We start from the raw sequence: 20,983 nt of genomic DNA, 5'->3' as shown, positions 1-20,983 counted from the left end.
GAAAGGTTCTGGAAAATCAGAGGGATAAATAAAGAATGCAGCTGATTCCTGCCTTGTGCTGACGCCCAAGAGGGTGAGGAGAGTGAGTGTTTTCTCATTAGAATTTTAAATCCTCCAAGTAATAGATCATTTGTGGGGGGGGGGGGGCATCTGATATCTTCCTGCTCATTCTAATAATGTCATTCCTGTATTTTAATGTGGTAAATAATTTAAATCATAAATATGCTGAGGGGGAGATCCATTTAAAAAATGTTAGAGGTAACTCCAAGGGATTTACAACAAACAAGGACACAGAACCCTCTGTCCAGACACTGGCTGAGAGATTCCTACCCTGCGCCGCAGTCCCCTGGAGGGCAGAGTGGCCATGACTCTCCTCCCGCAGGTGAGCCTACACGGGCACATCCCACGTGGGACCACTGCATCACAGAACCTTAGAGTGGCCAATGGCAGGCAGCTGGCTAGAGATGCAGACAAGAGAAAACTGCCCAGCAGCCTGGGACAACCCCGGGGTGAGGCCTTAGGAAGGGCCAGTGTCAGAGCCTCAGAGATAACTTGAAGAGAGTTCAGGCTGTTAGGGACATCGTCAGAGATGTACTTAGGGACATATTCAGGGCCTTAGTTATGGACAGGATCAGGGCATTATTTAGTGACAGCTTAGACTATAAGGGACAGCGTCAGGGCCTAAGTTAGGGACAGTGTCAGTGCTTCAGTTAGAGAGAACGTGAGAGCCTTAGTTAGACACAGTTCAGGCTGTTACTTAGGGATATCTTCAGGGCCTTAGAGCCAGCATCATGGCCATAATTAGAACCAGTGTCAGGGCGTTAGTCAGGGCCAAAACTAGGGTGTTAGGGAAAGAGTCAGGTCATTAGTTACAGACAGTGTCAGGGTTTTAGGTAGGGACAGCGGCAAGTCCTTAGTTAAGAAGAGTGTCGGGGCCTCACTTAGGGGCAACGTCAAGATGTTAGTTAGGGAGAGTCAGGACATTAGAATGTCAGATTCTGAGGTAGAGACAGCATCAGGGCCTTAGTTAGGGACAGCGTCAGAGACTTACCTAGGGACATATTCAGGGCCTTAGTTATGGACAGGATCAGGGTGATACAGAGGAATACCTAAGGGTATTAGGGACATCTTCAGGGCCTCAATTAGGGATAGCATCAGGGTGTTAGTTAGGGAAAGAGTCAGGCCATTATGATAGATAGTGTCAGTGCCTTAGGTAGAGAGAGCATCAGGGCCTTAGTTAAGGACAGTGTCAGAGACATACTTAGGGACATATTCAGGGCCTTAGTTATGGACAGGATCAGGGCATTATTGAGAGATACATGAGGCTATTAGGGACAGCATCAGGGTGTTAGGGAAAGAGTCGGCCGTTATTATAGACAGTGTCAGTGCCTCAGGTAGAGACATCATCACAGCCTTAGTTAGGAAGAGGTCAGGGTCTTGGTGAGGGACAGGGTCAGGCCAACAGTGAGGGAAATCTAAGGCTATTAGGGACATCGTCAAGGCCTTAGATTGGGTCAGCATCAGGGCTGTAGTGTCGACCAGTGTCAGGGCATTAATGAGGGACAAAATTAGGGTGTTAGTTAGGGAAAGAGTCAGGTCATTAGTTACAGACAGTTTTAGGGCCTCAGGTAGAATCGGCATCAAGGCCTTAGTTAGGAAGAGCATCAGGGCCTCAGGTTCAGCATCAGGACATTAGTTAGGGCCAGCAACAGGGCCTTACGGACAGTGTTGTCAGGCCCTTAGTAAGAGACAGTTTAGGCCTTTAGTTAGGGACACTTCAGAGACTTTCTTAGGGATATATTCAGGGCCTTAGTAATAGAATCAGGGTGTTATTTTGTCACCGCTTAGGCACTAAGGGGCAGCATCAAAGCCTAAGTTAGGGAGGGTGTCAGCGTCTTGGGGATAGTGTTAGGGACTTTGTAAGTTATAGCTTAGGCCATTAGCTAGGGACAATGTCAGGGGCTTATTAAGGGCAGTGTCAGAGACTTAATGAGGGACATCTTCAGGGGCTTAGTTATGGACAGGATCAGGTCCATACTTGGGACCAGTGTCAGGCCGTTATTTAGGGGCAGTGTCAGGGCCTTCTGTAGAGACAGCGTCAAGGCCCTTAGTTAGGAAGAGGGTCAGGGCCTTAGGACAGGGTCAGAGACGTACTTAGGCACATCTTCAGGACCTTAGTAATGGACAGGATCAGGACCACGGTGAGGGACATCTAAGTCTATTAGGGACATCGTCAGGGCCTTAGGTTCAGCATCAGGGCCGTAGTTAGGACCAGTGTCAGGGTGTTATTTAGGGGCAAAATTAGGATGTTAGTTAAGGAAAAAGTCAGGAAATCAGTTACAGACAGTGTCAGCTTCTCAGGTAGAGACTTCAGGGTCTTAGTGAGAGCATCAGCATCTCAGGTAGGAACTGCATCAGGACATTACTTAAAGACAGTGTCAAGGCCTTAATTAGGGAGAGTGTCAGGGCCTCAGAGAAAACTTGAGGACCTTAGTAAGAGACACTTCAGGCTGTTCATTAGGGACATCATCAGGGCGTTAGTTATGGACAGGGTCAGGGTATTAGTGAAAGACAGCTCAGGCAATTAGGCACACCGTCAGGGCCTTGGTTAGGGGCAGCGTCAGGGAGTAGTTGGGGAAAGAGTGAGGCCGTTAGGTAAAGACAGACTCAGGGCCTTAGTTAGAGACAGTGTCAAGTTCTTTGTTAGGGACACGGTCATGGCCTCAGTTAAAGATAACTTGAGGGTCTTAGTTAGAGATAGTGTCAGGGAGTTAGTTATGGACATCTTTAGGGCCTCAGAGGTAATTTGAGGGCCTTAGTAAGAGACATTTTGGGTCATTAGTGACATCGTCTGGACCTTAGTGCCATCTTCAGTACATCATTTATGGGCCGCATCAGGGCATTAATGAGGGACAGCTCATGTTATTAGGGACCGTGTCAGGGCCTTAGTTAGGGACTGTGTCAGGGCCTTTGTTAGGGAAAGAATGAGGCCATTAGTTAAAGACAGACTCAGGGCCTTAGATAGAGGCAGCCTCAATCCTTAGTGAGGGAGAGTGTCAGGGCCTCAGTTAAAGATAAGTTGAGGGCCTTTGTTAAGGACAGCCTCCAGGCCTCAGTTAGGGACAGGGTCATGGCCTCGGGACTAATTTCAGGGCCTTAGTTAGGGACAGCATCAGGGATTTAGTTAGCATAAGAGGCAAGACATTAGCTAGGGACAGGGTTAGGTTAAGGTCTAGGGATAGTGTCAGGAAATGACCTAAGGATAGTGTCAAGACCTTAGTTACTGAGAGTATCAGGGCCTTATTTAGAACCAGTGCCAGGGCTTCAGGTAGGGCCAGCATCAGAGGCTGACTTAGGGAGAGCGACAGGGCCTGAGTGAGGCCTAGCGTCAGGGCCTTAGCTGGGGACCCTGTCAGGTCATGACTTAGTAGCAGCATCAGGGCCTTGGCTGGATAAGCATTAGGGTATTAAAGACATGATCAGGGCCTGAGTTAGTCACAGTGTCAAGGCCTCAGTTAGGGATAGTTTGAGGGCCTGAGTTAGGGACAGCGACAGGGCTTTCTTAGGGACAGTGTCAGGACCTTGGTTAGAAATGGGTCAGGACATTAGCTCAGGATAGTGTCCGGATTTTAGTGTTTGCCGGCAGCAGGGCCTATATTAGGGACAGATTCCGGGCCTTAGTTAGAGACAGTGTCAGGGCCTTAGTTAGGACTAGTCAGGGCCTTAGTTATCGAGAGCATTAGGGTTTCAGTTAGGATAAGAAGCAGGACATTAGCTCCAGACACAGTCAGGTTCACGGCCAGGGAAAGTGTCAGGAAATGACCTAGGGATAGCGTGAAGGCCTTAGTTATTGAGAGCATCAGGGCCTTAGTTAGGACCAGCGTCAGGGCCTTCATCAGGACCAGTGTCAGGGCTTCACGTACGGACAGCGTCAGAGCCTAACTAAGGTACGGCAAAAGGGCCTAAGTGAGGTCTATCTTTAGGGCCTGAGTTAGGGACAGTGTCAGGGCATGACTTAGGAGCAGTATAAGGGCCTCTGTAGGATCAGCGTTAGGGTATTCGTTAAAGACATCAGGGCCTCTGTTAGGGACAGCCTCAGGGCCTCACTTAGGGACAGCATCAGGGCTTACTTTGGGACAGTTTCAGGACCTTCGTAAGATATGGGTCAGGATATTAGCTCAGGATAATGTCAGGACTTTAGATATTGACGGCAGCAGGGCCTTAGTTAGAGACAGTGCCAGGGCCTGAGTTAGGACTAACATCAGAACCTTTGTTAGGTACAGTGTCAGGGACTGAGATAGGAGTAGTGTTAGGGCCTTAGGGACAGTGTCAGGGTCTGAGTTAGGTGTAGTGTCAGGGCCTTAGTTAGGGACAGTGTCAGGGATTTAGTTAGCATAGGAGGCTCGACATTACCTAAAGACAAGGTTAGGTTAAGGTCTAGGGATAGTGTCAGGAAATGACCTAGGGATAGTGTCAAGACCTTAGTTACTTAGAGCATCAGGGCCTAATTTAGGACCAGTGTTAGGGCTTCAGGTAGGGATAGCATCAGAGCCTGACGTAGGGAGAGCAACAGGGCCTGAGTGAGGCCTAGCGTCAGGACCTTACCTAGGGACAGTGTCAGGGCATGACTTAGGAGCAGCATAAGGGCCTCTGTAGGATCAGCATTCGGGTCTTCGTTAAAGACATTCTCAGGGCCTCTTTTAGGGACAGCCTCAGGGCCTCACTTAGGGACAGCGTCAGGGCTTACTTTGGGACAGTTTTAGGAGCTTAGTAAGACATGGGTGAGGATATTAGCTCAGGATAATGTCAGGACTTTAGACATTGACGGCAGCAGGGCCTTAGTTAGACACAGTGTCAGGGCCTGAGTTAGGACTAGCATCAGAGCCTCTGTTAGGTACCGTGTCAGGGCCTGAGTTAGGAATAGTGTTAGGGCATTAGTTAGGGACAGTTCTGGGCCGGATTTAGGACGAGCATCTAGGCCTTAGTTAGGGACAGTGTCACGGCCTTGGGACTAAATTCAGGGCCTGAGTTAGGCACAGCATAAGGGCTTCAGTTAGCATAAGAGGCAGGACATTTGCTAGGGACAGGGTTAGGGTAAAGTCTAGGGATTGTGTTAGGAAATGACCTAGGGATAGTGTCAAGACCTTAGTCACTGAGAGTATCAGGGCCTTATTTAGAACCAGTATCATGGCTTCAGGTAGGGACAGCGTCAGTGCCTGACTCTGGGAGAGCGACAGGGCCTGAGTGAGGCCTAGCGTCAGGCCCTTAGCTGGGGACACTGTCAGGGCATGATGTAGGAGCAGCATCACGGCCTTTGTTGCATCAGCATTAGGGTCTTAGTTAAAGACATGATCAGGGCCTGAGTTAGTCACAGCGTCAAGGCCTCAGTTAGGCATAGCTTCAGGGACTGAGTTACGGACAGCCTCAGGTCTTCACTTAGGGACAGCCACAGGGCTTTCTTAGGGACGGTGTCAGGACCTTGGTTAGAAATGGGTCAGGATATTAGCTCAGGATAGTGTCCGGATTTCAGTCATTGCCGGCAGCAGGGCCTATGTTAGGAACAGATTCCAGGCCTTAGTTAGAGACAGTGTCAGGGCCTTAGTTAGCACTAGTCTGGGCCTTAGTTAGGGAGAGCATTAGGGCTTCAGTGAGGATGAGAGGCAGGACATTAGCTCGGGACAGAGTCAGCTTCCAGGCCAGGGGTAGTGTCAGGAAATGAGCTAGGGATAGCGTGAAGACCTTAGTTATTGAGAGCATCAGGGCCTTAGTTAGGACCAGCATCAGGGCCTTAATCAGGACCAGTGTCAGGGCTTCACGTACGGACAGCGTCAGAGCATAACTAAGGTATGGAACAGGGCCTGAGTGAGGCCTATTGTTAGGGCCTGAGTGAGTGACAGTGTCAGGGCATGACCTAGGAGCAGCATAAAGGCCTCTGTAGGATCAGCCTTAGGGTCTTCGTTAAAGACATTATCAGGGCCTCTGTTAGGGACAGCCTCAGGGTCTCACTTAGGGACAGCGTCAGGGGCTTAGTTTGGGACAGTTTCAGGACCTAGGTAAGATCAGGGTCAGGGTATTAGCTCAGGATAATGTCAGGACTTAAATATTGACGGCAGCAGGGCCTTAGTTAGAGACAGTGTCAGGGCCTGAGTTAGGATTTGCATCAGAGCCTTTGTTAGGTACAGTGTCAGAGACTGAGTTAGGAGTAGTGTCAGGGCCTTAGTTAGGCTTGAGACTCCAGGACCTTTCCTGAGTTGCAAACGGCAGATTCGAATAGTTGCTAATCAGGGAAGGGAGGGGATGCAGAGACTAGGGAGGAAGAGTCAAGAAACAATAGTGCAGCCTTGGGGCAGGATCCTGGTTTTGCCTCAAGGGATACACGTAAGAGTATCTTTGGGCTTTTTACCAACCTAAAACCCCCACAAAATAGAAGATTTTCGTGTTCTTCATTCCAGAGAAGCTCACCAAGAGACCATCTGAGGCCAGATTAAAGTGAGTTAAGGCCCTGTGCACACACTAATCCTTAGGATCAACTGTGTCCTTAAACCATTTCTGTAAAACTCCTCACCAGATCCTCCTGCATTGGGACGCACGGTTTTGAGGGCACGAGTTTTCTGTGTCCCCCTTTGGCTGCCAAAGCAGTAAAGCTATTCTTTTCTACTTCCTCCAAACCTCTCTCTCTGAGATTCGATTTGGCACTGGTGCACAGAGGTCGAGTTTTCGACATCAAATTTAGTACCCAGTGTGGGCCTGACTTGGGGATGGCCCCTGTGGGTCTCCTGACTTGATTGGACAGTGAGATTTTCTCCACGCCAGCCTCTTTCGAGAGAGTGTAGGGTTGGAGAATTCCTTTAGAGGCCAGACCACGTGGGACCCTTGCCTGGAAAGGCCGAGCCCCAGTCATCCCAGCAGTTAGAACTCTGGGGCAGGAGTAGATGGTGGAAGAGGGAGCACCCTAGCAGCTGCCGAGGCCGTCTTTGCCTTGAGGACACTCCTCTCTTCCTCCTGCCTGGACTGCCCCGAATGTCCTACTCCAAGGGATTATTTTGGGGAACCAGAAAAAGAGCATTTGGGATGTTGCAGCACCTCAGCCAGCATGTGGTAACTCCCCTGGCATGCAGTCTGGGGTCCTTTTAGCCCTGTACATTTGGGGGAACCTTGGTTCCCATTTGGGTGACTTTTCATTCCAGGAAATCTCATTTGGAAGGTGCACCACTTGGACAGAGGTCACAGGCTAAGTTGAGACTTGGAAGCTGATTTGAGTCTTGTGCTGTTTGGTTTTTGGTTTCTGTTTGGTTTCTGGTTCCTTTGGTTTGAGGCTTCCGTTGGTGGTTAGGATTTTGTTTTGTTCTTAGTCCGCATTTGAGTGTTCTGTGGTTCAAACATAAGAAGTGCTTCTTCTTCAGTTCCATCTGATAGCCAATGGGCAAAATCCTGGCAGACTGGTCAACCTATAGTTGTAAACCTAAGACTAAGAAAAGAATGAAATTCTATTGTAATTTTGTCTGGCCAGTGTATGGATACATTCTTGAAAAATGCGGAAAGGTGGTGTTTGAATGGTAGCCTAAATGACTATACTATCCTTCAGCTAGTTATTTTGCCACAGGAAGAGAAAGACAAAAGAAGTTCTATATGTTCAAGCATTTATGAATCTACGTAATAAAGGAAGTGAGCAGCTAGGTAACAGGCTGATGGTACAAAGAGAAAAGAAAGTCACTTTGTACTAGAGCTGGTTGTGTCTGAATGCGGAAAAAACTAAGGGGCAACATAAGAAGGATACAGAAGGTGATGAACATGTGTGAAAAGGGAACACTGAGGAAAGAGCTGTGCATGACCGGGATTTTCTAAGACGGCTTTTGTTGGAAGTGGGTTAGGGCAAGACTGGATTTGGTTTCTCCCTCCAGAGTTTTCTTGGAATGCTGCTTTTGATTGTGGACAGCTTGTGAGTTTCTTTGCCTGTGTCTGTGATCTGTATTTTTGTTTGAAATCTCTTTACTTTGGTTCAGTGAATAAGTGTTGTTTGGCCAATTCTAACAGTTCTTTTGATCTCCAGCTAACTTTGAGATGCTTTAGAAGGCCCTTGAGCCATCTCAGAGAGAAATGTTTGATTAGTATGTTAAATTACATGGAATTCCTACAAATCTAGTATGTCCTGGCAAAATTTTATCAGTCATAATTCTAGTTATTTTTAAATGTTGTATGTAACAGCAATAATGGTTTCTTTTGTCATTTACATTGTGATCAAATGTTTAACCATGACCTTTTAAGTCTTTATGTGATTTATAGATAGTTACTGTTGTGCTCTAACACTTTGCAAAACTGCTCCATCTTCAAGAAGATCTATGTGAAGGACCTTTTGGCAAGCACAGGTCTCTGATAAATTTCATATCATAATGCCAAACTGGGTAAGAAATGAAAAATCTTAATGGAGAATCGGATGGCTTCATAAAAAGTTAACAAAAGGATTGGTTACTGAGTGAACTGGTGAATATGGTTATAATGTTTTTGTTTTTTTGTTACTGGCTTTGATCTGTGTTTCCCAGACACAGGGAAGTCCTTCACCTGAAGCTACTTAGGACTTGGAGCAATTGGGTAAATGACACCTCTGTACTGAAGTGTGTATTTATGAAAGTTACTGTGTTGGCTTCATTTTGCCCTGATGTTTAAGAGGAAAGGAAAATTACCTAGTGAAGTTATCAGAATGTAATTACTCATGATGTATCACTGTTTGCTGTAGGTCTACTGCTAAAAGCACATGTACAATGCTTGTGTGACAATTGGGTATGAATAATAAAATGTATGGCCTATATAAAGCGTTTTCTCATTAACATACCTCTGAGCATGTTCACGATACCTGGTCAGTATTCCCCCAATGTGGATTAACTAGGCAAATATAAAGGAGGCCTAGCGCTGAGGGACATGATCTACACCTGGGCCAAACAGCTGAATCATTCTGGCACTGACGGATTGACATTTTGATCATCAATGCTTTCTATTGAAAGACGTGTAATCAAAAGGGAAGCACATGAAAGAATGCCCAACATCATTAATCATTAGAGAAATGCAAATCAAAACTACAATGAGGTATCATCTCACACCGGTCAGAATGGCCATCATCAAAAAATCTAGAAACAATAAATGCTGGAGAGGGTGTGGAGAAAAGGGAACACTCTTGCACTGTTGGTGGGAATGTAAATTGATACAGCCACTATGGAGAACAGTATGGAGGTTCCTTAAAAAACTAAATATAGAACTACCATACGACCCAGCAATCCCACTACTGGGCATATACCCTGAGAAAACCATAACTCAGAAAGAGCCATGTACCAAAATATTCATTGCAGCTCTGTTTACAATAGCCAGGACATGGAAGCAACCTAGGTGTCCATCATCGGATGAATGGATAAAGAAGATGTGGCACATATATACAATGGAATATTACTCAGCCATAAAAAGAAATGAAATGGAGGTATTTGTAATGAGGTGGATGGAGTTAGAGTCTGTCATACAGAGTGAAGTAAGTCAGAAAGAGAAAAAGAAGTACAGTATGCTAACACATATATATGGAATCTAAGGAAAAAAAAAAAAAAAAAGGTCATGAAGAACCTAGGGGCAAGATGGGAATAAAGACACAGACCTACTAGAGAATGGACTTGAGGATATGGGGAGGGGGAGGGGTGAGATGTGACAGGGTGAGAGAGTGTCATGGACATATATACACTACCAAATGTGAAATAGATAGCTAGTGGGAAGCAGCTGCATAGCACAGGGAGATCAGCTCGGTGCTTTGTGACCACCTAGAGGGGTGGGATAGGGAGGGTGGGAGGGAGGGAGATGCAAGAGGGATGAGATATGGGAACATATGTATATGTATAACTGATTCACTTTGTTATAAAGCAGAAGCTAACACACCATTGTAAAGCAATTATACTTCAATAAAGATGTTTAAAAAAAAAAAAAAGGGAAAAAAACTCTTCACATATTGAGGTGTGAGGAAGTCACTCTGGCTTCTACATGGTTTAACTTAAATTTTACTGACCAAAGTGGCCTGTTTTTTGGCCTTTTGGATATGAATTGTACATCTGCTTTGGGATTGAGGAGGGGAATGCATTTGACAGTCAAAAAGTAACTATGGTTCAGACATCCAAGATAAACCTAAGTGACCATTGTAGATGTGATTTAGATGCATTCCTGTATTTTTTTTTTTGTTTTTAAGTTTTTTTTTTTTGGATGTGGACCATTTTTTAAGTCTATTGAATTTGTTACAATATTGTTTCTGTTTCATGTTTTGGTTTTTAGGCCATGAGGCATGTGGGATCTTAGCTTCCTGCCCAGAGATCAAACCGGCACCCCCTGCGTTGGAAGGCGAAGTCTTAACCACTGAACCACCAGGTAAGTCCCCGCGTTCCTGTCTTGTTGAAATTGAATTCCTGAGCTATATCAGACTCAGGATGCCACTAGCCATTCTCAAAACAATGTCTGCTGGTAGCTGCAACCGTACGTTTTCAAGGACTCCTCTCTTAACGATTAAATTTCAAACAATGACGTTAGATCAGATACTAATAGAAAGATGAGACATATGTGTAGTGGTCAATAGCTCCTGTTATGGATACTTCAATACTACATCAGAAGTTAAAACCTACTTAGGTAGAATTAGACAACTGGCTGTGAAGTCTCTCTGAAGTGCCAGTTCCAGACCAGGTTTCAGACTTATTCTCCTGAATTCCTAAGGGAATGAGATCTATTTTTACTATTAAAATTTCAGTTGTTACTCCTCCTGTTTTAACTGGATTGGTTGCACCAAAATGGGGGACCAAGGGACTGAGATCTTAATCATACGAGTCTCAGGTACAGGACTTGGAACTCAAATATTTCTAACTTGGTATCCATTCCCCTAGATTTAGGCAGGACTGCGCCCCATTTCAGCAAGAAGTAGCCAGAGCGGTCATCACCCTGTTCCTTGAAGGATGTGGGGAAAGATAAAAGTGAAGTGGGGATTAAAACTGAGTCCCCTGAAAACCGAGCTCCTGTGCCAAGTTTATGATTAATGTCTCAGTCTGAAATGATTATTCCTTTTCTTGTCAAAAATCTGTTCTCCTCAAGATTGAGGAGTATCCAGAAGAGGAGGAGTGAAACTGAGAGGGACTCTGTGGTGTCCTGGGCACAGAAGCCTTTCTGTGTGCCTCCTAACTTGTTTGTAGGGAATAGACTAGAGACTCCAGGACCTTCCCTGAGTTCCAAAGGGAAAATTCAAATAGTTGTTAATCATGGAAGTGAGGGGATGCAGAGACAGGGAGGAACAGTCACGAAACAATAGTGCACCCTTGAGGCAGGGTCCTGGTTCTGCCTCAAGGGATACACATAACAATATCTTTGAGCTCCTTAAAGAACTAAAACCCCCAACAAATGGAAGATGTTAGCATTCTTCATTCCAGAGGAGCTCAATCAAGAAACTATCTGAGACCAGATTAAAGGAGTGCAGGCCCTGCATACACACTGATCCTTATGAGCAACCACACCCTTGAACCATCGCTCTAAAACACCAAATCCTCCCGCATTGGGACACACAGCTGTTGAGGGCACGAGCCTACTGTGTCCTCCATTGGCTGGCAGAGTGATAAAACTAATCTTTTCTATTTTTCCAAAACACTGTTCTCAAGATTTGATTCAGAACCGGTGCAGAGAGGCTGATTATTCAGTATCAGTTAGGTACGGAGTCAGGCAGTTAGTTAGAAACAGTGTCAGGTCTATAGTTATGGAAAGCCTCAGGGAATTAGGGAGGGAGAGACCAAGATATTACAGACAGCATCAGATCCTGAGCTGGGGAGAGTGTCAGGGCATGACGTAGGACCAGCATCAGGACTGTAGTTAGGATCAGCATCACGGTCTTAGTTAAAGTTATTGCCAGGACCTGAGTTAGGCAAAGTGTCAGGGCCTGAGTTAGGGACAGCTTCAGGGCCTGAGTTAGGGACAATGTCAGGGACTGAGTGAGGCCTAGCGTCAGGGTCTTAGCTAGGATCAGCATCAGGGCCTTAGTTAAAGACATTATCAGGGCCTGAGTTAGGTACAGCAACAGGGCTTCAAGGGGACAGCCTCAGGGCCACACTTTGGGATGGCATCAGGACTTTAGTAGGGACAGTGTCAGGACCATGGTAAGAGATGGATCAAGATACTAGCTCAGGATAGTGTCAGCACATTAGTTATTGACGGCAGCAAGGCTGACGTTAGGGACAGCTTCAGGGCCTTAGTTAGGGACAGCGTCAGAACCTGAGTTAGACCAAACATCAGGGCCTAAGGTAAGACTAGGGTCAGGGCCTTTGTTAGGGACAATGTCAGGGCCAGAGTTAGGCCTAGCATGAGGGCCTGAATTAGGCTGGGCGTCAGGGCCTTAGTTAGGGACAGCCTCAGGGCCTCACTTAGGGACAGTGTCAGGGCTTACTTAGGGACAGTGTCAGTACACTGGTAAGAGATAGGTCAGGATATTAGCTCAGGATAGAGTCAGGACTTTCGTTATCGACAGCAGCAGGGCCTTAGTTAGGGACAGTGTCAGGGCGTTAGTTACAACTAACGTCGAGCCTTTGTTAGGTACAGTGTCAGGGGCTGAGTTAGGAGTAGTGTCAGGGCCTTAGTTAGGGACAGTGTGAGGGCCTGAGTTAGGACAAGCATCCAGGCCGTAGTTAGGGACAGTGTCAGGGCCTTGGGACTAATTTCAGGGCCTTAGTTAGGGAGAGCATCAGGGCTTTAGTTAGCATAAGAGGCAAGACATTGGCTAGGGACAGGGTTAGGTTAAGGTCTAGGAATAGTGTCAGGAAATGAGCTAGGGATAGTGTCAAGACCTTACTTACAGAGAGTATCAGGGCCTTACTCAGGGCTAGTGTCAGGGCTTCAGGTAGGGACAGTGTCAGAGCCTGACTTAGGGAGAGCGACGGAGCCTGAGTAAGACCTAGCGTCAGGGCCTTAGCTAGGGACACTGTCAGGGCATGACTTAGGAAGAGCATCAGGGTCTCAAAGACATTTTGAGGGTCTGAGTTAGGTACAGCGTCTGGGCCTGAGTTAGGGACAGACTCAGGGCTTCACTTAGGGACAGAATCAGGGCTTACATAGGGACAGTGTCAGGACCTTGGTAAGAGATGGGTCAGGATATTAGCTCAGGATAGTGTCAGGCCTTTAGTTATTGCCGGCCGCAGGGTCTATATTAGGGACAGCTTCCGGGCCTTAGTTAGAGACAGTGTCACGGCGTTAGTTAGGACTAGTCAGGGCCTTAGTTAGGCAGAGCAATAGGCTTCAGTTAGGATAGGAGGCAGGACATTAGCTAGGGACAGGATGAGGTTAAGGTCTAGGGATAGTGTCAGGAAATGACCTAGGGATAGTGTCAGGAAATGACCTAGGGATAGTGTCAAGACCTTACTGACAGTATCAGGGCCTTATTTAGGACCAACGTCAGGGCTTCGGGTAGGGACAATGTCAGAGCCTGACTTAGGGAGAGCGACAGGGCCTGAGTGAGGCCGAGCGTCAGGGACTTAGCTAGGGACAGTATCGGCATGACTTACGAGTAGCATCATGGCCTTCGTAGGATCAGCATTAGGTTCTTAGTTAGGATAAGAGGCAGGACATTAGCTAGGGACAGAGCCAAGTTATGGGCTAGGGATAGCGTGAAGACCTTAGTTATTGAGAGCATCAGGGCCTTATATAGGAACAGCGTCATGGCCTTATTCAGGACCAGTGTCAGGGCTTGATGTAGGGACAGCTTCAGAGACTGACTAAGGTACAGCGACAGGGAATACCTGAGGACTCTCTCAGTTAGCACCTGAGTTAGGGACTGTGTCAGGGCAGGACTTAGGAGGAGCATAACGGCCTCATTAGGATCAGCATCAGGGTCTTTGTTAAAGACATTATTAGGGCTTCTGTTAGAGACAACGTCAGGGCTTCACTTAGGGAGAGCGTCAGGGCTTATTTAGGGACAATTTCAGGAACTTGGTAAGAGACGGGTCCAGAAATTAGCTCAGGATAGTGTCAGGACTTTAGATATTGACAGCAGCATGGCCTTAGGGACAGTGTCAGGAGCTTAGTTAGGACTAGCATCAGAGCCTTTGCTAGGTACAGTGTGAGGGACTGAGTTAGGAGTAGTGTCAGGGCCTTAGTTAGGGACAGGGTCATGGTCTGAGTTAGGTGTAGTGTCAGGGCCTTAGTTAGGGACAGGGTCAGGGCCTTAGTTAGGGACCGCATTATTCCTTCAGGTAGCTTAAGAGGCAGGACATTAGCTATGGACCGAGTCAGGTTACGGGCTAGGGATAAGGTCAGGAAAGGAGCGAGGGATAGTTTAAAGGCCTTAGCTATTGAGGGCATCAGGGCCTTATTTAGGACCAGCGTCATGGCCTTAGGTAAGGACAGTGTCAGGGCAAGGCTTAGGAGGAGCATAAGGGCCCCTGTAGGATCAGCATCAGGGTGTTTGTTAAAGACATTATCAGGGTCTCTGTTATGGACAGCCTCAGGGCCTCACTTAGGGACAGCGTCAAGGCTCACTTAGGGACAGTTTCAGGACCTTAGTAAGAGATGGGTCAGGATATAAGCTCAGGATAGTGTTAGCACTTTAGATATTGATGGCCGCAGGGCCTTTGTTAGGGACAGTGTCAGTGCCTGAGCTAGGTGGAGTGTCAGGGCCTTAGTTAGGGACAGTGTCAGGGCCTTAGTTAGGACTAGTATCAGAGCCTTTGTTGGGTATCGTGTCAGGGCCTGAGTTAGGAGTAGTGTCAGGGCCTTAGTTAGGGACAGTGTCAGGGCCTTAGTTAGGACTAGTATCAGAGCCTTTGTTGGGTATCGTGTCAGGGCCTCAGTTAGATGTAGTGTCAGGGCCTTAGTTAGGGACAGTGTCAGGGCCTTAGTTAGGACTAGCATCAGAGCCTTTGTTAGGAATCGTGTGAGAGCCTGAGTTAGGATTAGTGTCAGGGCCTTAGTTAGGGACAGTGTCAGGGCCTGAGTTAGGTGTAGTGTCAGGGCCTTAGTTAGGGACAGTGTCAGGGCCTTGGTTAGGACTAGCATCAGAGCCTTCGTTAGGGACAGTGTCAGAGTCTTAGTTAGGATTAGTGTCAGGGCCTTTTGTTAGGTACAGTGTCAGGTCCTGAGTTAGGAATAGGGTTAGGGCCTTAGTTAGGGACAGTATCAGGCCCTGGCTTAGGACGAGCATCTAGGCCTTAGTTAGGGACAGTATCATGGCCTTGGGACTAAATTCAGGGCCTGAGTTAGGGACAGCATAAGGGCTTTAGTTAGCATAAGAGGCAGGAGGTTAGCTAGGGACAGGGTCAGGTTAACATCTAGGGATAGTGTCACGAAATGACCTAGGGGTAGTGTCAAGACCTCAGTTACTGAGAGGATCAGGGCCTTCTTTAGAACCAGTGTCAAGGCTTCAGGTAGGGACAGCGTCAGAGGCTGACTTAGGGAGAGCGACAGGGCCTGAGTGAAGCCTAACGTCAGGGCATTAGCTAGGGATATTTTCAGGGCATGACTTAGGAGCAGCATCAGGGCCTTTGTAGGATCAGCATTAGGGTCTTAGTTAAAGACATGATCAAGGTCTGAGTTAGTCGCAGCGTCAAGGCCTCAGTTAGGGATAGCTCAGGGACTGAGTTAGGGACAGCCTCAGGGCTTCACTTAGGGATAGCGACAGGGCTTTCTTAGGGACAGTGTCAGGACCTTGGTTAGAGATGGGTCAGGATATGAGCTCAGGATAGTGTCAGGATGTTAGATATGGCCGGCAGCATAGCCTATATTAGGGACAGATTCCGGGCCTTAGTTAGAGACAGTATTAGGGCCTTAGTTAGGGAGAGCATTATGGCTTCAGTTAGCATAAGAGGCAGGACATTAGCTTGGGACAGAGTCAGATTCCAGGCTAGGGATAGTGTCAGGAAATGAGCTAGGGATAGAGTGAAGACCTTAGCTATTGACAGCATCAGGGCCGTAGTTAGGACCCCCATCAAGGCCGTAGTTAGGATCAGTGTCAGGGCCTTAATCAGGACCAGTGTCAGGGCTTCAGGTAGGGACAGCGTCAGAGGCTGAGTTAGGGAGAGCGACGGGGCCTGAGTGAGGCCTAGCGTCAGGCCCTTAGCTGGGGACACTGTCAGGGCATAACTTAGGAGCAGCATCAGGGTCTTTGTTGGATCAACATTAGGGTCTTAGTTAAAGACATGATCAGGGCCTGAGTTAGTCACAGCATCAAGGCCTCAGTTAGGGATAGCTTCAGGGCCGGAGTTAGGGACAGCCTCAGGGCCTCACTTAGGGACAGCGTCAAGGCTCACTTAGGGACAGTTTCAGGACCTTAGTGCGAGATGGGTCAGGATATAAGCTCAGGATAGTGTCAGGACTTTAGATATTGATGGCAGCAGGGCCTTTGTTAGGGACAGTGTCAGGACCTGAGTTAGGTGTAGTATCAGGGCCTTAGTTAGGGACAGTGTCACGGCCTTAGTTAGGGCTAGCGTCAGAGCCTTTGTTAGGTATCGTGTCAGGGCCTGAGTTAGGAGTAGTGTCAAGAACTTAGTTCGGGACAGTGTCAGGGCCTTAGTTACGCCTAGCATCAGAGCCTTCGTTAGGTATCGTGTCAGTGCCTGGGATAGGAGTAGTGTCAGGGCCTGAGTTAGGGCCAGTGTCAGGGCCTGAGTTAGGAGTAATGTCAGGGCCTTAGTTAGGGACAGTGTCAGGGCCTGAGGTAGGCGTAATGTCAGGGCCTTAGTTAGGGACAGTGTCAGGGCCTGAATTAGAACTAGCATCATAGCCTTTGTTATATATTGTATCACGGCCTGAGCTAGGAGTAGTGTCAGAGCCTTAGTAAGGAACAGTGTCAGGGCCTTAGGACCAGCATCAGAGTCTATGTTAGGAATCGTGTCAGAGCCTCAGTTAGGAGTAGTGTCAGGGCCTTAGTTAGGGACAGTGTCAGAGCCTGAGTTAGGTGTAGTGTCATGGCCTTAGTTAGGGACAGTGTCAGGGCCTTAGTTAGGACTAGCATCAGAGCCTTTGTTAGGAATCGTGTGAGAGTCTGAGTTAGGATTAGTGTCAGGGCCTTAGTTAGGGACAGTGTCAGGGCCTTGGTTAGGACTAGCATCAGAGCCTTCATTAGGCACAGTGTCAGAGTCTTAGTTAGGACTAGCATCAGAGCCTTCATTAGGGACAGTGTCAGAGTCTTAGTTAGGATTAGTGTCAGGGCCTTTTGTTAGGTACAGTGTCAGGTCCTGAGTTAGGAATAGGGTTAGGGCCTTAGTTAGGGACAGTATCAGGCCCTGACTTAGGACGAGCATCTAGGCCTTAGTTAGGGACAGTATCACGGCCTTGGGACTAAATTCAGGGCCTGAGTTAGGCACAGCATAAGGGCTTTAGTTAGCATAAGAGGCAGGAGGTTAGCTAGGGACAGGGTCAGGTTAACATCTAGGGATAGTGTCAGGAAATGACCTAGGGATAGTGTCAAGACCTCAGTTACTGAGAGGATCAGGGCCTTCTTTAGAACCAGTGTCAAGGCTTCAGGTAGGGACAGCGTCAGAGGCTGACTTAGGGAGAGCGACAGGGCCTGAGTGAAGCCTAACGTCAGGGCATTAGCTAGGGATATTTTCAGGGCATGACTTAGGAGCAGCATCAGGGCCTTTGTAGGATCAGCATTAGGGTCTTAGTTAAAGACATGATCAAGGTCTGAGTTAGTCGCAGCGTCAAAGCCTCAGTTAGGGATAGCTCAGGGACTGAGTTAGGGACAGCCTCAGGGCTTCACTTAGGGATAGCGACAGGGCTTTCTTAGGGACAGTGTCAGGACCTTGGTTAGAGATGGGTCAGGATATGAGCTCAGGATAGTGTCAGGATGTTAGATATGGCCGGCAGCATAGCCTATATTAGGGACAGATTCCGGGCCTTAGTTAGAGACAGTATTAGGGCCTTAGTTAGGGAGAGCATTATGGCTTCAGTTAGCATAAGAGGCAGGACATTAGCTTGGGACAGAGTCAGATTCCAGGCTAGGGATAGTGTCAGGAAATGAGCTAGGGATAGAGTGAAGACCTTAGTTATTGACAGCATCAGGGCCGTAGTTAGGACCACCGTCAAGGCCATAGTTAGGATCAGTGTCAGGGCCTTAATCAGGACCAGTGTCAGGGCTTCAGGTAAGGACAGCGTCAGAGGCTGAGTTAGGGAGAGCGACGGGGCCTGAGTGAGGCCTAGCATCAGGCCCTTAGCTGGGGACACTGTCAGGGCATAACTTAGGAGCAGCATCAGGGTCTTTGTTGGATCAACATTAGGGTCTTAGTTAAAGACATGATCAGGGCCTGAGTTAGTCACAGCGTCAAGGCCTCAGTTAGGGATAGCTTCAGGGCCGGAGTTAGGGACAGCCTCAGGGCCTCACTTAGGGACAGCGTCAAGGCTCACTTAGGGACAGTTTCAGGACCTTAGTGCGAGATGGGTCAGGATATAAGCTCAGGATAGTGTCAGGACTTTAGATATTGACGGCAGCAGGGCCTTTGTTAGGGACAGTGTCAGGACCTGAGTTAGGTGTAGTATCAGGGCCTTAGTTAGGGACAGTGTCACGGCCTTAGTTAGGGCTAGCGTCAGAGCCTTTGTTAGGTATCGTGTCAGGGCCTGAGTTAGGAGTAGTGTCAAGAACTTAGTTCGGGACAGTGTCAGGGCCTTAGTTACGCCTAGCATCAGAGCCTTCGTTAGGTATCGTGTCAGTGCCTGGGATAGGAGTAGTGTCAGGGCCTGAGTTAGGAGTAATGTCAGGGCCTTAGTTAGGGACAGTGTCAGGGCCTGAGTTAGGTGTAGTGTCAAGGCCTTAGTTATGACAGTGTCAGGGCCGTAGTTAGAACTAGCATCATAGCCTTTGTTATATATTGTATCACGGCCTGAGTTAGGAGTAGTGTCAGAGCCTTAGTAAGGAACAGTGTCAGGGCCTTAAAACCAACATCAGAGTCTATGTTAGGAATCGTGTCAGAGCCTCAGTTAGGAGTAGTGTCAGGGCCTTAGTTAGGGACAGTGTCAGGGCCTTGGTTAGGACTAGCATCAGAGCCTTTGTTAGGGACAGTGTCAGGGTCTTAGTTAGGATTAGTGTCAGGGCCTTTTGTTAGGTACAGTGTCAGGTCCTGAGTTAGGAATAGGGGTAGGGCCATAGTTAGAGACAGTATCACGGCCTTGGGACTAAATTCAGGGCCTGAGTTAGGCACAGCACAAAGGCTTTAGTTAGCGTAAGAGGCAGGAGGTTAGCTAGGGACAGGGTCAGGTTAACATCTAGGGACAGTGTCAGGAAATAACCTAGGGATAGTGTCAAGACCTCAGTTACTGAGAGGATCAGGGCCTTCTTTAGAACCAGTGTCAAGGCTTCAGGTAGGGACAGCGTCAGAGGCTGACTTAGGGAGAGCGACAGGGCCTGAGTGGAGCCTAACGTCAGGGCATTAGCTAGGGACGTTTTCAGGGCATGACTTAGGAGCAGCATCAGGGCCTTTGTAGGGTCAGCATTAGGGTCTTAGTTAAAGACATGACCAGGGCCTGAGTTAGGAGTAGTTTCAGGGCCTTAGTTAAGGACAGTGTCAGGGCCTTAGTTAGGACTAGCATCAGAGCCTTTGTTAGCTATTGTGTCAGGGACTGAGTTAGGGAAAGGTTCGTGGCCTTTATTAGGGCTAAGTTTAGGGTTAGGGTTAGGGTTTTAGGGTTGGGGCTAGGGTTAGGGTTAAGGGTTAGGGTTTACGGTTTAAGGTTAAGGGGAGGGTGAGGGTTAGTGTTAGAGGGTTAGGGTTATATTTCCAGAGCCATAAGAAAACACTCTGCTTAGAATTCTTCAATGTCCGCGTACCTGAAGTCACTCTGCGCGAGGAGAAAGTCAGCATCCTACCATGTTCTGTTGCTCAGGGGAAACCCAACGTGAGCAATTGCCTTGAGGTAAGGCCCTGAATTGCCATGCAGAAGCGGAGGTGTGCAGCAATTTCCATGAGGCCGTAGCCGCTGCTCTGCATTATTTTAACGTCAGTACGCTTTGCAGGACATCTAGGAGCCTCGCGCATGGGCACCCTATTCCCTGCAAGAACACTGAGTACCCCCAGGCCCCCCTGGGCCTGCTAAGCCACATCCAGGCCTGTAGCCCTTCAGAGCCACTGTGTGTATGCCGAGTGTAGGGCAACACGATGCACTCTTCCTTGGGACAGCTTGATTTCCCCAACACTCCCACAGGTTCACGTACACACTTCTACAACGTCTAACATGCCGTGGAATTTTGACTCGTTGCCCTAGTCTGAGCTGCACTGAGAAAGACCCTCGGCTTCGCATTCCATCTAGGACCTCCTGCCTGAATTCATCCTGCCTCCAGGAGAAAGTCGGCTTGCGTTCTGACTGCAACTAAAGCCCAGTTCCTCGTGGAACACTGCAGGCTTTTGAAGAGCCACAGGCCCGGAGGCCTAGCTGGGGCGTTCCTTGGTTGAGGCGGTTCACTAGATGCAGAACACCGTGCTTCGATGAGTTGATTCAGGGAAGGAACCACTGGGTAACCTGTGTCTCTCTGGACTTGTTAGAAAGCACAGGGATGTATGCTGCGTGTGCCCATGGAAATGGGGGCCTGATGGAACTAGCCTTGCTTTCCCATTTGGAAAGCTCCATTCATGCTGCCTTGAAGCTACTTGAAATTGACTGCTGTTGACAGGCCACTAGCCACTGTATGCATGGCTCTGGGAAGAAAATGAGTTTTCTCTAGCTAAACCGGGTGCTTCCATGGCCGGGGTGGAGCTCATCCTGCCATGCTCCAGAGCTAAAGGGAAACTCAACATGAGTACTTGCCTCGAGATAAGGCCCTGAGTAGCCGTGCAGAAAGGGAGGCATGCAGCTGTTTCCATGAGGTCTTAGTCACTGTTGTGCTTTATTTTAAAGGAAGTACCCTTTTCAGGACTCCTAGGCCCCTCGGGTATGCATTATTTTCCCTCCAAGATCACTGAGTACCTCCGGACCTCTATGGGCCTGCTGAGCAACATCGAGACCCATAGGTCGG

At 48.1% G+C, this 20,983-nt stretch overlaps 1 long non-coding RNA gene across 1 annotated transcript; it reads left to right on the top strand.

Annotated features, from left to right (window-relative positions):
* The first annotated feature begins 8 nt into the window (after nt 1–8).
* LOC133093791 (uncharacterized) lies at nt 9–20,261 on the top strand. Its single transcript, XR_009701308.1, has 3 exons — nt 9–82; nt 10,297–10,389; nt 20,176–20,261. It is a non-coding gene; the product is annotated as an uncharacterized LOC133093791 (long non-coding RNA).
* The last annotated feature ends 722 nt before the right edge of the window (nt 20,262–20,983 follow it).

Source organism: Eubalaena glacialis, chromosome 6, assembly GCF_028564815.1.
Source record: "Eubalaena glacialis isolate mEubGla1 chromosome 6, mEubGla1.1.hap2.+ XY, whole genome shotgun sequence".
NCBI classification, from domain to species: Eukaryota; Metazoa; Chordata; class Mammalia; order Artiodactyla; family Balaenidae; genus Eubalaena; species Eubalaena glacialis.
Note: the sequence above shows the minus strand (reverse complement) of the source record. Positions and strands in the feature narration are given on the sequence as shown.